Source organism: Hyla sarda, chromosome 2 (genome assembly GCF_029499605.1).
Source record: "Hyla sarda isolate aHylSar1 chromosome 2, aHylSar1.hap1, whole genome shotgun sequence".
Lineage (NCBI taxonomy): Eukaryota > Metazoa > Chordata > Amphibia > Anura > Hylidae > Hyla > Hyla sarda.
Window position 1 is genome coordinate 258179071 of NC_079190.1, and position 15854 is coordinate 258194924.

At 42.0% G+C, this 15854-nt stretch overlaps 1 protein-coding gene across 2 annotated transcripts in view; it reads right to left on the reverse strand.

Moving 5' to 3' along the window:
- LOC130356020 (cell cycle control protein 50B-like) overlaps positions 1–8149 on the reverse strand; it is a 58884-nt gene extending 50735 nt beyond the window's left edge. Inside the window, exon 1 of one of the 2 annotated variants that reach the window (XM_056557018.1) lies at positions 8028–8149. The gene's annotated coding sequence lies outside the window, so the exon portion shown is untranslated. Of the gene's footprint in view, positions 1–1598; positions 1735–8027 lie in introns of those variants that run through there. The other variant, XM_056557017.1, reaches the window with a different exon arrangement.
- Between the last annotated feature and the right edge of the window lie 7705 nt (positions 8150–15854).

Here is a 15854-nt window from a genome sequence, read left to right on the forward strand (position 1 = left end):
AATGGAAGCAATTAACATGGTGTGGACCTAGCCTTAGACACTTTTATCTTCTTAACACCACGTCTTGGCCGTCTTAAAGGGGTACCCCACTGGAAAACATTTTTTTTTTTTAAATCAACTGGTGCCAGAAAGTTAACCAGATTTGTAAATTACTTCTATTAATAAATCTTAATCCTCCCAGTACTTATCAGCTGCTGTATGATCCACAGGAAGTTTTTTCTTTTTGAATTTCCTTTCTGCCTGACCACAGTACTCTCTGCTGACACCACTGTCCATGTCAGGAACTGTCCAGAGCAGGATAGGTTTTTGGGGGGATTTGCTCCTACTCTTGACAGTTCCTAAAATGGACAGAGGTGTCAGCAGAGAGCACTGTGGTCAGGCAGAAAGGAAATTCAAAAAGAAAAGAACTTCCTGTGGATCATACAGCAGCTGATAAGTACTGGAAGATTTTTTAATAAAAGTAATTTACAAGTCTGTTTAACTTTTTGTTAAGTACCCCTTTCATTTAAAACAGTATTTTTAGCCAAACTTTTGACCAAAGTCATGACCATTTTTTCACAAATGTTTAACTCCTTTAGTACAATGTATGTCCTGTGCCCTGGTACTTAACGTACCAGGACATATATTTACATCCTAAGCGGCAGGAGCTGCACTCACTTCATAGACTATGAATGTTGGCCCGTCAGTCTCTGTCAGTAACTCCTTAAGTGCCGTGATCAATAGCGATGAGGGAACTTAAGCATAGGTTACAGACCTGCCGGAGATCCTCTCATCTGCTCTGTGTGGGCCCTGCTCTAATTTGCTGTTAGAGACTGCTTAGAATGCTCTATTAATAAAGTGACGATTCCACTAAGTAATGCTATGAGAAAGCGTAGCAGTATTTAGTGTAAGGAATCCTAACATTGCAGGTAAAAGTCTTCTGTGGTGACTTAAAGGGGTACTCTGCCCCTATACATCTTATCCCCTATCCAAAGGATAAGGGATAAGATGTCTGATCACCTGGGGCCTGCCACTGGGGACCCCCGCGATCTCGGCTGCGGCACCCCGCCGTCATCACTGCACAGAGCGAACTCACTCTGTGCCTGATGACGGGCAATACAGGGGCTGGAGCATCGTGACATCACGACTCCGCCCCCTCATGACATCATGTTCCGCCCTCTCAATGCAAGTCTATGGGAGGGAGTGTGGCAGCATTGCATTAAGAGGTGGGCCGTGACGTCACAAGGGGGTATTATAAATATATGTGGGGCATTGCAAATATATGTGTGGGAATATGTTGGTGTTATAAATACATGTGGCGGTATTATAGATATGTGGGAGTACAGAGGGCAGAATACATTTATGTAGGGGCAGGGGGGCAGTATAAATATATGAGGGGGCACAGATACTGGTCTGTGTATAGCGGTGTTATTCAGTGTCATTATGGTAGTATTATCCCGTCAGTATTTGGTGGTAATGTGTAGTCATGGTGTGGGTCAATTATTTATTCCTTGTATAGTGGTAATATTGGTCTGTCTATAGTGGTTTTTATATAATAACAGTAGGAGTAATATGTTGTCCTGGTTTGAAGGTATTATTTTATGTTTTTAAATGCCAACCTGAGAGAAAATCCTGCGTGCGCCCCTGGTGAACGGCGATGAGTACACTGTATGTGCTGCCATTCTCTTAAGTTTGCAGGCTGGCGTGCCTCACAAAGTCTAGAGCCGCCTCTGTAATCTCATGCGGAAATGTCCGACCTATTAAAACATAGGGGGAGATTTATCAAAACCTGTCCAGAGGAAAAGTTGCTGAGTTGCCCATAGCAACCAATCAGCTCACCTCTTTTATTTTTTAACCCCTTAAGGACATAGGGCGTATCCATACGCCCCCGTTTCCAAGTCCTTAAGGACCGAGGGCGTATGGATACGCCCTGAGCATTTCCGGCCCCCACCGCTAGCCGGAGGGGAGCCGGAGCCGGATGCCTGCTGAAATCGTTCAGCAGGCATCCCGGCATATCGCCCAGGGGGGTCATTATGTCCCCCCATGTCGGCGATTGCCGCAGATCGCTGGACAATTCAGTCCAGCGATCTGCGGCAGATTCCGGGTCAATCGGGTCTCCAGTGACCCGATGACCCGGAATTACTGGCTGATCGGGGCCGTCAGAGACGGCCCCGAACAGCCATTGCCTGCAGGGGTGAGGTGGCACTGGTGCCACCTCACGATCGCCCTGATTCGTCCGCCGGATTACCGGCCGACCAATCAGGGCGCCTGCTGCGGGTGTCACTCCCGCAACCCGCTCCGCCCCTCTTCCGGAGGACGTGAGCGGGAAGACGACCCCCGGTGCTGGGGACCCCGATCCCCGGCGTCCCTGTTGGGATCGGGGCCCCAGGAGCAGCGGCGGCGGCGGAGACGACGAGGGACTGACCTGTGCTGCTGGATCGTTGGAGGTGAGTGACAGCCTCCTGCTGTTGCTTAGCAACAGCTCCCAGCATGCAACAAGGGCATGCTGGGAGCTGTAGTTATGCAACAGCAGGAGGCAGACCACCACAACTCCCAGCATGCCCTTATGGGCATGCTGGGACTTGTAGTTTTGCAACAGCTGAAGGCACATTCTTTCTTTGTAAAAGTGTACCTTCAGCTGTTGTGTAACTACAACTCCCAGCTTGAACAATCAGCTAAAGTACATGCTGGGAGTTGTAGTGGTGCATCTGGTGGTTGCATAACTACAACTCCCAGCATGCCCGTTGGCTGTCGGTGACTGCTGAGAGTTGTAGTTTTGCAACAGCTGAAGGCACACTGAGTTAAGTAGTAAACCAGTGTGTCTCCAGCTGTTGCATAACTACAATCCCCAGCATCCCCAGCCAATGTAGTATGCCTCCGGCTGTTGCATAACTACAAGACCCAGCATGCCCTTCCGCTGTCCGTACATGCTGGGGGTTGTAGCTTTTGCAACAGCTGAAGGCACACTGGTTGCAAATCACTGAGTTTGTTACCAAACTCGGTGTTTCACAACCTGTGTGTCTCCAGCTGTTGCAAAACTACAACTCCCAGCATGCACTGATAGACCGTACATGCTGGGAGTTGTAGTTTTGCAACAGCTGGATGTTTCCCCCCCAATGTGAATGTACAGGGTACACTCACATGGGCGGAGGATTACAGTAAGTATCCGGCTGCAAGTTTGAGCTGTGGCAAATTTTCTGTCGCAGCTCAAACTGCCAGCGAGAAACTACTGTGAACCCCCCGCCCATGCGACTGTACCCTAAAAACACTACACTACACTAACACACAATAAAATAAAAAGTAAAAAACACTACATATACACATACCCCTACACAGCCCCCCTCCCCTCCCCAATAAAAATGAAAAACGTCTGGTACGTCACTGTTTCCAAAACGGAGCCTCCAGCGGTTGCAAAACTACAACTCCCAGCATGCACTGATAGACCGTCCATGCTGGGAGTTGTAGTTTTGCAACAGCTGGATGTTCCCCCCCCCCCAATGTGAACGTACAGGGTACACTCACATGGGCGGAGGATTACAGTAAGTATCCGGCTGCAAGTTTGAGCTGCGTCAAATTTTCTGCCGCAGCTCAAACTGCCAGCGAGAAACTACTGTGAACCCCCGCTCGTGTGACTTTCCCCCAAAAACACTACACTACACTAACACAAAATAAAATAAAAAGTAAAAAAACACTACATATACACATACCCCTACACAGCCCCCCTCCCCTCCCCAATAAAAATGAAAAACGTCTGGTACGCCACTGTTTCCAGAACGGAGCCTCCAGCTGTTGCAAAACAACTACTCCCAGTATTGCCAGATAGCCACTGACTGTCCAGGCATGCTGGGAGTTTTACAACAGCTGGAGGCCCCCTGTTTGGGAATCACTGGCGCAGAATACCCCTATGTCCACCCCTATGCAATCCCTAATTTAGGCCTCAAATGCGCATGGCACTCTCACTTTGGAGCCCTGTCGTATTTCAAGGCAACAGTTTAGGGCCACATATGGGGTATCGCCGTACTCGGGAGAAATTGGGCTTCAAATTTTGTGGGGTATTTTTTGCTATTACCCCTTTTAAAAATGTAAAATTTTTGGGAAAACAAGCATTTTAGGTAAAAAAAATAATTTTTTTTTTACATATACAAAAGTCATAAAACACCTTTGGGGTATAAAGGTTCACTTAACCCCTTGTTACGTTCCCCGAGGGGTCTAGTTTCCAAAATGGTATGCCATGTGTTTTTTTTTTTGCTGTCCTGGCACCATAGGGGCTTCCTAAATGCGGCATGCCCCCAGAGCAAAATTTGCTTTCAAAAAGCCAAACGTGACTCCTTCTCTTCTGAGACCTGTAGTGCGCCAGCAGAGCACTTTTCACCCCCATATGGGGTGTTTTCTGAATCGGGAGAAATTGGGCTTCAAATTTTGGGGGGTGTTTTCTGCTATTACCCTTTTTAAAAATGTAAACATTTTGGGAAACCAAGCATTTTAGGTAAAAAAAATAAATAAATGTTCACATATGCAAAAGTCGTGAAACACCTGTAGGGTATTAAGGTTCACATTACCCCTTGTTACGTTCCCCGAGGGGTCTAGTTTCCAAAATGGTATGCCATGTGTTTTTTTTTTTTGCTGTTCTGGCACCATAGGGGCTTCCTAAATGCGACATGCCCCCAGAGCAAAATTTGCTTTCAAAAAGCCAAATGTGACTCCTTCTCTTCTGAGACCTGTAGTGCGCCAGCAGAGCAATTTTCACCCCCATATGGGGTGTTTTCTGAATCGGGAGAAATTGGGCTTCAAATTTTGAGGGGTATTTCCTGCTATTACCCTTTTTAAAAATGTTAACATTTTGGGAAACCAAGCATATTAGGTAAAAAATAAAAAAAATTTTTTACATATGCAAAAGTCGTGAAACACCTGTAGGGTATTAAGGTTCACATTACCCCTTGTTACGTTCCCCGAGGGGTCTAGTTTCCAAAATGGTATGCCATGTGTTTTTTTTTGCTGTTCTGGCACCATAGGGGCTTCCTAAATGCGACATGCACCCAGAGCAAAATTTGCTTTCAAAAAGCCAAATGTGACTCCTTCTCTTCTGAGACCTGTAGTGCGCCAGCAGAGCAATTTTCACCCCCATATGGGGTGTTTTCTGAATCGGGAGAAATTGGGTTTCAAATTTTGGGGGGTATTTTCTGCTATTACACTTTTTAAAAATGTAAAATTTTTGGGAAACCAAGCATTTTAGGTAAAAAAAATATAATTTTTTTTACATATGCTAAAGTCGTGAAACACCTGTGGGGTATTAAGGTTCACTTTACCCCTTGTTACGTTCCCTGAGGAGTCTAGTTTCCAAAATGGTATGCCATGTGTGTGTTTTTGCTGTTCTGGCACCATAGGGGCTTCCTAAAGGTGACATGCCCCCCAAAAACCATTTGACGCTCCTTCCCTTCTGAGCCCTCTACTGCGCCCGCTGAACAATTAACATAGACATATGAGGTATGTCCTTACTCGAGAGAAATTGGGCTACAAATACAAGTAAAAATTTTGTCCTTTTACCCCTTGTAAAAATTAAAAAATTGGGTCTACAAGAAAATGCGAGTGTAAAAAATGAAGATTTTGAATTTTCTCCTTCACTTTGCTGCTATTCCTGTGAAACACCTAAAGGGTTAATACACTTACTGAATGTCATTTTGAATACTTTGGGGGGTGTAGTTTTTATAATGGGGTCTTTTATGGGGCATTTCTAATATGAAGGCCCTTCAAATCCACTTCAAACGTGAACTGGTCCATGAAAAATAGCGAGTTTGAAAATTTTGTGAAAAATGTCAAAATTGCTGCTGAACTTTGAAGCCCTCTGGTGTCTTCCAAAAGTAAAAACTCATAAATTTTATGATGCAAACATAAAGTAGACATATTGTATATGTGAACCCAAAAAAAATATATTTTGAATATCCATTTTTCTTACAAGCAGAGAGCTTCAAAGTTAGAAAAATGCAAAATTTTCATTTTTTTCATAAAATTTGGTGATTTTTCACCAAGAAAGGATGCAAGTTACCATAAAATTTTACCACTAAGTTAAAGTAGAATATGTCACGAAAAAACAATCTCGGAATCAGAATGATAACTAAAAGCATTCCAGAGTTATTAATGTTTAAAGTGACAGTGGTCAGAATTGCAAAAAACGCTCCGGTCCTTAAGGTGAAAAAGGGCTCGGTCCTTAAGGGGTTAAAAAGGTCTCTGGAAAATTAAAGAAGCCATCTGATTGGTTGCTATGGGCGACTCAGCAACTTTTCCTCTGGACAGGTTTTGATAAATCTCCCCCATAGTCTTCATGATCCCGTACGATGAATGGCCTAAACCCTATAAAAAAAACTACCAAAAAATGCTTAATGTCCAAAATTGCTTAATGGAATAAAAAGTGATCAAAAAGTCATATATAATATGCACAAATGTGTTACTAATAAAATCTACAGATTAAGGCGCCAAAAATGAGCCCCCATACAGCCCTGTGTAAACACTTCCATGGATCTCATGGATACTCAGCTGTAACACACAGCCGGGACCCTGCCGCACTGCAAGGACTGAAGTAAACATCGTTCCTGGCAGTTTAACCTTTACAGCCATGGTCGGAAGCGACAGCAAGCTATAAGTGGTCTCTGCTGCAGCACCCCGTGACGCGATCGCGAGGGGGGCTGCGTCTGATCCCCGGCAGGCTGGAGCCTGCCATACTGCAGAGACAAAAAGTAAACTTTGGTCCCAGCAGTTTAACCCTTACAGCCATGGTCGGAAGCAACAACGAGCTTAAGGAGTTTGACAGACGGAGGGGGCTCCCTCTGTCTCTCCCTAGCAGCACCACGCAACGATCCCGGGGTGCTGCTGCTTACCTGGCCAGCCGGGGATATTTCAAATGCCCCCAGCTCTGCCTCAGGTAAATGCCAGCAATATGCTGCCTGTCAGTGTCTGACAGGCCACATACTGTATTACTGCAATGCTTTGGAATACTAAGTATTCCAAAGCATTTAAAAAAAAAGGGTAAAAACTAAATAAAATAAAAAGATAAATTTATTAAATAAATTAATAAAAAAGAAAAATGTAAAAAAAAAATACATAAAGTATAGGGTCACACGAAGCACATCTGAAGCGTATTTCATGGTGTGGATGCGCAGACAGCAGTCACAAGTGAGTATGTCAGCCTTAATGTTTGTTGTTCCTATGGATCACAACAATAAAGATAAGTGAAGGAGATCCACTGGTAAGTAGTTATGCTTATTTCTTTCTACAAGCAATATGTTTAAAAGTTGTAAAAATAGTTTTCTTTTCAATTTCCCGCAACAAATTTTTTGTTCCACCATACTTTTTATGGTAAATGAAAAGGTGTCAGTACAAAGTACAATTGGTCTTGCAAAAAACAAGCCCTCATATGGGTCTGTAGATGGGGAAAAAAAGGAATTTTTGGCTCTTAAAAAGGTGAGGAGGAAAAAACTAAAATGCAAGTGTCTTCAAGGACAAAATAAGCTTTGTCCTTAAGAGGTTAAATAAAATATATAAATTTAAAAAGATTCAAAGTACAAGGAAGCGGAACTCTGTGAATGAAACTTGCAATATTTCCATGTCAGTACCAATCTGATTTTATGAACACAATAACAAAAAAATGCCAAAATTGTTTATTTGGCATAAAAAGATGGAAATAAAAAGTGATAGAAAAATGTATACAACCCAAAAAGTTACCAATAAAAACAAGCTCTCACACAGCTGTATCAATGAAAAAAAAACAAAACAATAAAAATGTGGTATCGGAATTGTACAATAAAGTTCATTTATACTGCAGGGTGAAAGTTACATAAACAAACCCTCCCTCCCTCCCCCATACATTTGTGAAATTGCAGGGTATTTTTTATCCCCCTCAGAAAGTATATTTTTTTAAATTAAAAACATTATTTGTATCCTAAAAAAAAGAAAATATTAAAAAAATTCAAGATGCCTTACAAAATCTGAGCATCACATTATATTGAAAAAAAAATGTACAAAAATGATGGCTCTCAGAATCTGGTGTACAATACCTGTGTATTTGAGTTGAAACCGTGATTTAACATGAACCTGTTCCTAGAAATACAATTTCCAAGTGCTGCAGGTTGCCTGGTTGTAGAGGGAAGTACCAAAGATAATCCCAAGTGATGTTTGGGTATGCTGAAGCCTTCTAGGAAGCTTATCATCACGTGTTTGCCTTACTCATCTCTTCCCATTGTTATTGTGTCCTTAAATCCTGTAACCTGTTGTGTTACATAATTATTAGTCAGGTCATGGAAGTTTATCTGTTATTGTGGCATACTATTACCATGACTGTCCTCAGTAAGAAGAAAGGAATGCCATTAAAATGAATGTGTCACCTATTTTTTTTCTTACTCAGAGCCAGATACTGATACATTTTTGTTTCTAATTTGTTTCTATTTTTTGATTGTAAAGGTTTATTTATTTAAGTTTTTTTTAAATCTTGTTTAGTTAGTTGTTTAAAAGCATTAAGTGATTATAGCTGCATGCAGCACAATGTAATTGGGGCATGGTGAAGAGGGGGAGGAGCATGTGAACGGCGTGCGCATGAGACACTGCTCTAACCACCCAGCACAGCCTTCGACCGGTCAGAAGATACCATGTATTTTGAGTACTTGAGGTGGAGAGCGCCTGCTGTTGTGGTGTTGCCGTGGATGTTGCAGAGTCTCGGGATCGAGTGAGCAAGGCCCCGATGGAGGTGGAGGGTGAGAGGCCGGACCATGGAGAGTTCAATGGGGGCACGTGAAGGAGCATCGGTGAAGCCGCGGTGTGAGGAGTGAGAGGAAGCTGTGATCCACATGGGACACCAGCTTTGGGGAGTGGAGAGATGGAGCGGAGCGACAGGGGCGGTGGTGGTGAGAGGAGCAGAGCTCCAGACTGCATTATATAAACAGTTAAGAATCAGTGGGACAAATAAGTATTAACCCCTTAAGGACGCAGGACGTAAATGTACGTCCTGGTGCGGTGGTACTTAACGCACCAGGACGTACATTTACGTCCTAAGCATAACCGCGGGCATCGGAGCGATGCCCGTGTCATGCGCGGCTGATCCCGGCTGCTAATCGCAGCCAGGGACCCGCCGGCAATGGCCGACGCCCGCGATCTCGCGGGCGTCCGCCATTAACCCCTCAGGTGCCGGGATCAATACAGATCCCGGCATCTGCGGCAGTGCGCGATTTGAATGAATGATCGGATCGCCCGCAGCGCTGCTGCGGGGATCCGATCATTCATAACGCCGCACGGAGGTCCCCTCTCCTTCCTCCGTGCGGCTCCCGGCGTCTCCTGCTCTGGTCTGTGATCGAGCAGACCAGAGCAGAAGATGACCGAAAAAACTGATCTGTTCTATGTCCTATACATAGAACAGATCAGTATTAGCAATCATGGAATTGCTATGAATAGTCCCCTATGGGGACTATTCAAGTGTAAAAAAAAATGTAAAAAAATGTAAAAGTAAAAGTAAAAAAAAAGTGAAAAATCCCCTCCCCCAATAAAAAAAGTAAAACGTCCGTTTTTTCCTATTTTACCCCCAAAAAGCGTAAAAAAATTTTTTATAGACATATTTGGTATCGCCGCGTGCGTAAATGTCCGAACTATTAAAATAAAATGTTAATGATCCCGTACGGTTAACGGCGTGGACGAAAAAAAAAAATAAAAAGTCCAAAATTCCTACTTTTTTAATACATTTTATTAAAAAAAAAATTATAAAAAATGTATTAAAAGTTTTTTATATGCAAATGTGGTATCAAAAAAAAGTACAGATCATGGCGCAAAACGCTTTAATAGTCAATATCAGGTTATGGGGCTCTAACATCCATCTTTTATTGCTTGGTTATAGTAGTTAACATCTGAGTAAGGGCCTCAAACCAACAGCTGAACTTTTGTGTTTTTTTTTTTTTTGCTCTTTCATACAATATTATATTTTTTGTTCCCTAACATGCCCTAATATCAACCTTCTACTTCTTGGCTATAATATTTTTTAAGTACTTTAACCACCTATTAACCCTGGAACTGCGTTCTCATTTTTAATAACCTGCTTTATCTTCTGTGCTCTATTATCTAACGGGTTATCTAACAACAACGGGTTATGGTGAACAAAAGAATGAGGGGGGGCAAAAAAAAACGCAGGGAAAGATGACCTGGCACCCAACTGCATGTCAGGGGGTTGGACATTGACCCGTCAGAAGGAGAAGGGAGATGGCGCGGTGGGCGGAGGCTCAATGGAAAAATCCTTTAGATCTCCAGGGATTAAGGGGGGAAAGTGAATCAACAAGAGTTGGAAAGGAAAAATAATAGTAGTGGAAAATTCTGAAGAAGAGATAGAAGAAGATAATCAGGAAGAAGAAGGAACTAAGGCAATGCTCAGTAAAATATTTGAGGGGGTAGAAAAAACAAATGAAGCAATAAGGGAGGTTCAAAACCAGATAGGGGAAGTAAGGCAGGACACTGTAATATTAAGACAGGACTTCCAAAAAAAAAGTAGAGAAAGGTTGAATGAGGTAGAAGATAAAGCCAAAGGGATAGAACACAAGACAGATGAGCTAGAGAGAGAGGTGGGCAGATTGTCAGGGATGTGTCAGGAACTGAATGCCAAAGTGAGAGATCTAGAGGATAGAGGAAGATGCTCAAATGTAAGGATAGTTGGGATCCCAGAAAAATTAGAAGATTGCTGAGGGTTTGTTAAACGCTGGATATTGAAAAATGTTGATAAACAAAGTCTATCTAATCTATTTGAAGTAGAAAGGGCGCACAGGGTGCCGTCAAAACCTCCTCCACCAGGGGCCCATCCGAGAACAATTCTAGTCAGGTTGCTATCAGCGGCAGATGTAATTTTGAGGGCAGCCAGAGGAGCAGATAAAGAAATTGATGGTAATAAAATAATGTTATATGCAGACTATTCAAGGGCAACACAGCAGGCGAGCTTACATTTTATACATGTCAAAAAGAGGTTAAGAGAAGCAAATATCAGGTATTCATTATTATTTCCAAACTTAGGGTGGTATATAAAGATATGTCATGTTTTTTTGCCTCAGTATAGGAAGTAAATGAGGGGCTGGAAAAGGAAGGGATCAGGTAAAATGTAATAAACTAATCTCCTCTGTAAATAAATAATTAAATATACTGATGTAATTTAAGGGGAGAAATGGATAAGATCGCTGGCCGTGTGGGGTGCTCGAGATAGATGAATTGTCTGAAAATGTTTTTGGCAATTTCAAGGGAGGGGGGGGGGATTGCAGAAGGGGGTAGAGTTTTTTTTTTTCTTCTCTCCTAATACTCGAATGAGTATTAGTTTGGCGGCTGTCGGATAGGGTGAGGCGGACGGCGGTCTAAAGTAATAGATAAACATCTACCAAGTATTATTTGTCTATTATAGACACATTTAATAAAGGATAAAATTCAGATTTTACAGAGAAGGTGGATTGCAACGCAATTTCACTCAACACATACTTGTTATTCTAGAGGGGTAAGTGTGTTAATACACAAAGGGTTGAAGGTAGAAGTGTTAAACTCAAAAGTACATAAGGAAGGTGTTGAATTGGGAGGGAAGAAGACTGCTGTTCGCTTTCGTCTATGTGCCTGATCAAATGTTATGTTATACTGTTATAGGATTTGTTGCAACATGTACTCCCAGAGATCACCAGGTTTAACCTATGACCCACAGCTTGACCAATGGGCTATAGTCCAGCCCCCTCACTATATAAGGGGCAGCCATCTTTAATTCACTCTCTTTGAGTTATGTGCTCATAGCTACAACATCAAAGCCTTTGCTGAAGCAACTACCAGAGAATCTCAGGACAGTTTTCAGCATCTGGAGTACCACAAAGCTAAAACTCCCCAGTAAGTCAAGTCTATGTCTGCTGTCACGGAATTTAGTCAAGTCCTGCACATAGTCAAGTCCAGTCTAATAACAGTCAAGTCTAGTCTAGCCAGTCAAGTATTAGTTCAGCAAGCTGCGAGGTCCTCTGGGTACTGGTCACATCTCTGGGACAATCTGGCCATAGCAGTGAAGATAATTACAACTGTCTTCAGTTCAGTAAAGCCTCCGTTTACCTACAACTGGTTGTGGACTCTTTATTCACTACTAGCCCGTGGGATAGCGGAGAATCCAGGCATGTGGTGTTCCGGACCCAAAAACCACACTGGCGTCACGAACACATAGGGGTTAATACCGTCTGACCCCCAGGGTTAATAACATCTGATCCCACCACTCACTGCAACACCCGTGGCTCTGCCACTACTCACTATAGTGGCACACCACTGGCATAGGTGTAGTGAAACTCTCCCAACCCTATTCTGTGTATGGGTCATATATGTAAGCATGCTCTGTGACCTGTGCAGAGTGGGGGAGGCTGACCTTATTTTGTCTCATCTACATACCGTTGCCACCTTTCACTGTCATTCTGTACTGATCACTTTCCATCAACCTCCTCATTATCATCATTAACAAAATAGGAATTCTCAGCTTAGTTTTAGGCTTAGTGGCCAGAATAAAACTGCAAGATTTCAGGATTACTTTATAATATAGATGGCTAACCCCTTAAAGGGGTATTCCAGGAATTGTTTTTTATTTGACTATGCTACAGGGGCTGTAAAGTTAGTGTAGTTCATAATATAGTGTTTGTACCTGTGTGTGATGATTCTTCTGTGATTTTCACTCTAATATTTATTTTTAACAGCATATAAAATTACTGTTGTCTCAGATTTTTCCCAGGTTGCAACGTGGCCGAGATCTGACATCACTAGTCAGCTGATGACAGGGAACCTGTCTGCTTCAGTGGGTGGAGCGATCGCTTGGTGAGAGAGAGATCAATCTTCAACTAATGCAACAGCTGTATGCACCCTGATTGAAAACCACAGGTCTTTTGATGGATGCAGCTCATTTATGTTTCAATGGGTGGGGTGGCTGATGTGTGGGAGGGAGGAAAATGGAATTGTGGGATTTGTAGGTAAAGAAGAAAAGTCAAACAGGAAATACCAGTTCACAAAAAGCTAGCCACAGTGTTATGGTAATCTCACAACATAGCCATTTAGCCCCAAGACAAGCGCAGATCCTTCCTAAGCATGTCCATTACTGTCTGTCAGGTACGTACTAAAATCACCTTATGGTGGAGAATCCTTTTAAAGGGGTACTTAGATGGAAAACTTTTTTTTTTTTTTTAAATCAACTAGTGCCAGAAAGTTAAACAGATTTGTAAATTATATATATTTTTTTTATCTTAATCCTTCCGTCATAGTGGGTTGGGCCTGGCACCTAGCCACAGCCAGGTCCCATGGCTAATAGCACGTGGCACTGATCGCTGTGCAGCTTGCTATTAACCCTTTAGACGCGGCGTTCAAAGTTGATTACCACTTCTTAAGTGAAAGCTAATCAGTGCCGGTTAGCTCACTGGGCTGTTAGGGACCGCCGTGGTGAAATTGCGGCATCCCGAACAGCTGGAGGACACGAGGAGGGTGCCTTACCTTCCTCTTCAGTGTCCGATTGCCGAATGACTGCTCTGTGCCTGAGATCCAGGCATGAGAAGTTAAGCGACAGAAACACTGATCAATGCTATGTTATGGCATAGCATTGAACAGTATGAGAGATCAATGTACTGCATGTTATAGTCCCCTATGGGGGCTATAACATTCCCCCCCAAAAAAGTGAAAAAAAAACCTTTATAAAGATCATTTAACCCCTTCCCTAATAAAAGTAAGAATCACCCTCCTTTTCCATTTAAAAACAAAAACAGTGAAAATAAAAATAAACATATGTGGTATCGTCGCATGCGGAAATTTCCAAATTCTAAAAATATACCATTAATTAAACCGCACAGTCAATGGTGTACGTGCAAAAAAATTGCAAAAGTCCAAAATAGCGTATTTTTTGTCACTTTTTAAATCATGAAAAAATAAGTTAAAAAACTATCAAAAAGTCCAATCAATACAAAAATGGTACTGCTAAAAACTTCAGATCATGGCACAAAAAATGAGCCCTCATACCGCCCCATACAAGGAAAAATAAAAGTTATAGGGGTCAGAAGATGACAATTTTAAACATATAAATTTTCCTGCATGTAGTTATGATTTATTCCAGAAGTACGACAAAATCAAACCTATATAAGTAGGGTATCATTTTAATCATATGGACCTACAAAATAAAGAGAAGGTGTCATTTTTACCGACAAATGTACTGCGCAGAAATGAAAGCCCCCAAAATTTACAAAATAGGTTTTTTTTCTTCAATTTTGTCGCACATTGATTTTTTTTCCTGGTTCGCCGTAGATTTTTGGGTAAAATGTCTGATGTCATTACAAAGTAGAATTGGTGGCGCAAAAAAAATAAGCCATCATATGGATTTTTAGGTACAAAATTTAAAGAGTTATGATTTTTTAATGGTAAGGAGGAAAAAACGAAAGTGCACAAATGGAAAAACCCCGGGTCATAAATGGGTTAAGGACACAGCCCATTTTGGCCTTGAGGACACAGCCAATTTTCATATTTGCATTTTTCTTTTTTTCCTTCTTGCCTTTTAAGAGACATAACTCTTATTTTTCCATCTACAGAGCCTTATTATGGCTAGTTTTTTGCTTGACCAATTGTACTTTTTAACCCCTTAATGACAATGGATGTAAATGTACATCCTGGTCCGCTGGTACTTACTGCACCAGGACGTACATTTACGTCCTGTACATGAAAGCGAGCACAGGAACGGTGCTTGCATCATGCACTGCAGGTCCTGGCTGCTATGAGCAGCCGGGGACCCGCCGTTAATGGCGGACATCAGCGATCGTGCTGATGTCTTCCATTAACCCCTCATATGCAATGATCAATACAGATCACAGCATCTGTGCCTATTGTAATAGCTGAACTGATCACCCGCGGCACGGCCGTGGGGATCAAATCGGCTAAGGTGATGGCCAGAAGTCCCCTCACCTGCTTCCGCCGCTCTCCCGGGGTCTTCTGCACTAATCTGCCTTAAGGCAGACCAGAACAGAAGTTCACCGATAATACTGAACAGTATTAGCAGTCTAATGGTTGCTATAGATAGTCCCCTATTGGGACATAATAGGTTACAAATAAAAGTAAAAAAAAAGTAAAAAAAAAACTAATTTGAAAAATCCCCTCCACCAATTAAAATTTTAATCACCATTTTCCCCACTTTACTCAAAAAGCTTAAAAAAAATATTTTGGGTCACTTCACATTCACAAAAATCATTTATAAAAAGTGATCAAATAGTCACATATACACAAATGTGGTACTAAATAAAACTACAGATCATGATGCAAAAAATTTGCCCTCACACATTCCCATACAAAGAAAAATTAAAAAGTTATAGGTGGTCAAAATAGGGTGATTTTAAACATACTGATTTGGTAAAAAAAAGTTTGAGCTTTTTTTAAAGTGGCACAATAATAAAAAAGTATATAATCAAGGGTATCATTTTAAGCCCACAGAATAAAGAAAACATGTCATTTTTACCGTAAAGTGTACAGCGTAAAAATTTGCTAAATTGCGGTTTTCATTTAAACTTCCTCACTGAAATTTTTTTTTGGGTTTGCCATACATTTTATTGTAAAATGAAAGGTGTCATTACAAAGTACATATGGTTGTGCAAGCATGTACCGTATTTTTCACTCCATAAGACGCACCTGACCATAAGACGCACCTGTACATAAGACGCACCTGACCATAAGACGCACCTAGGTTTTACAGGAGGAGAACAAGAAAAAAAAATATTCTGAACCAATATTCTGAACCAAACCCCCCTTGTGGCCAGCAGGATCCCCCTTGTAGTTGCTTACCGGTACTTATCACTACCGCTGCCCTGTTCTGTCGTCCGCATAATGGAGTCTATGGAGGA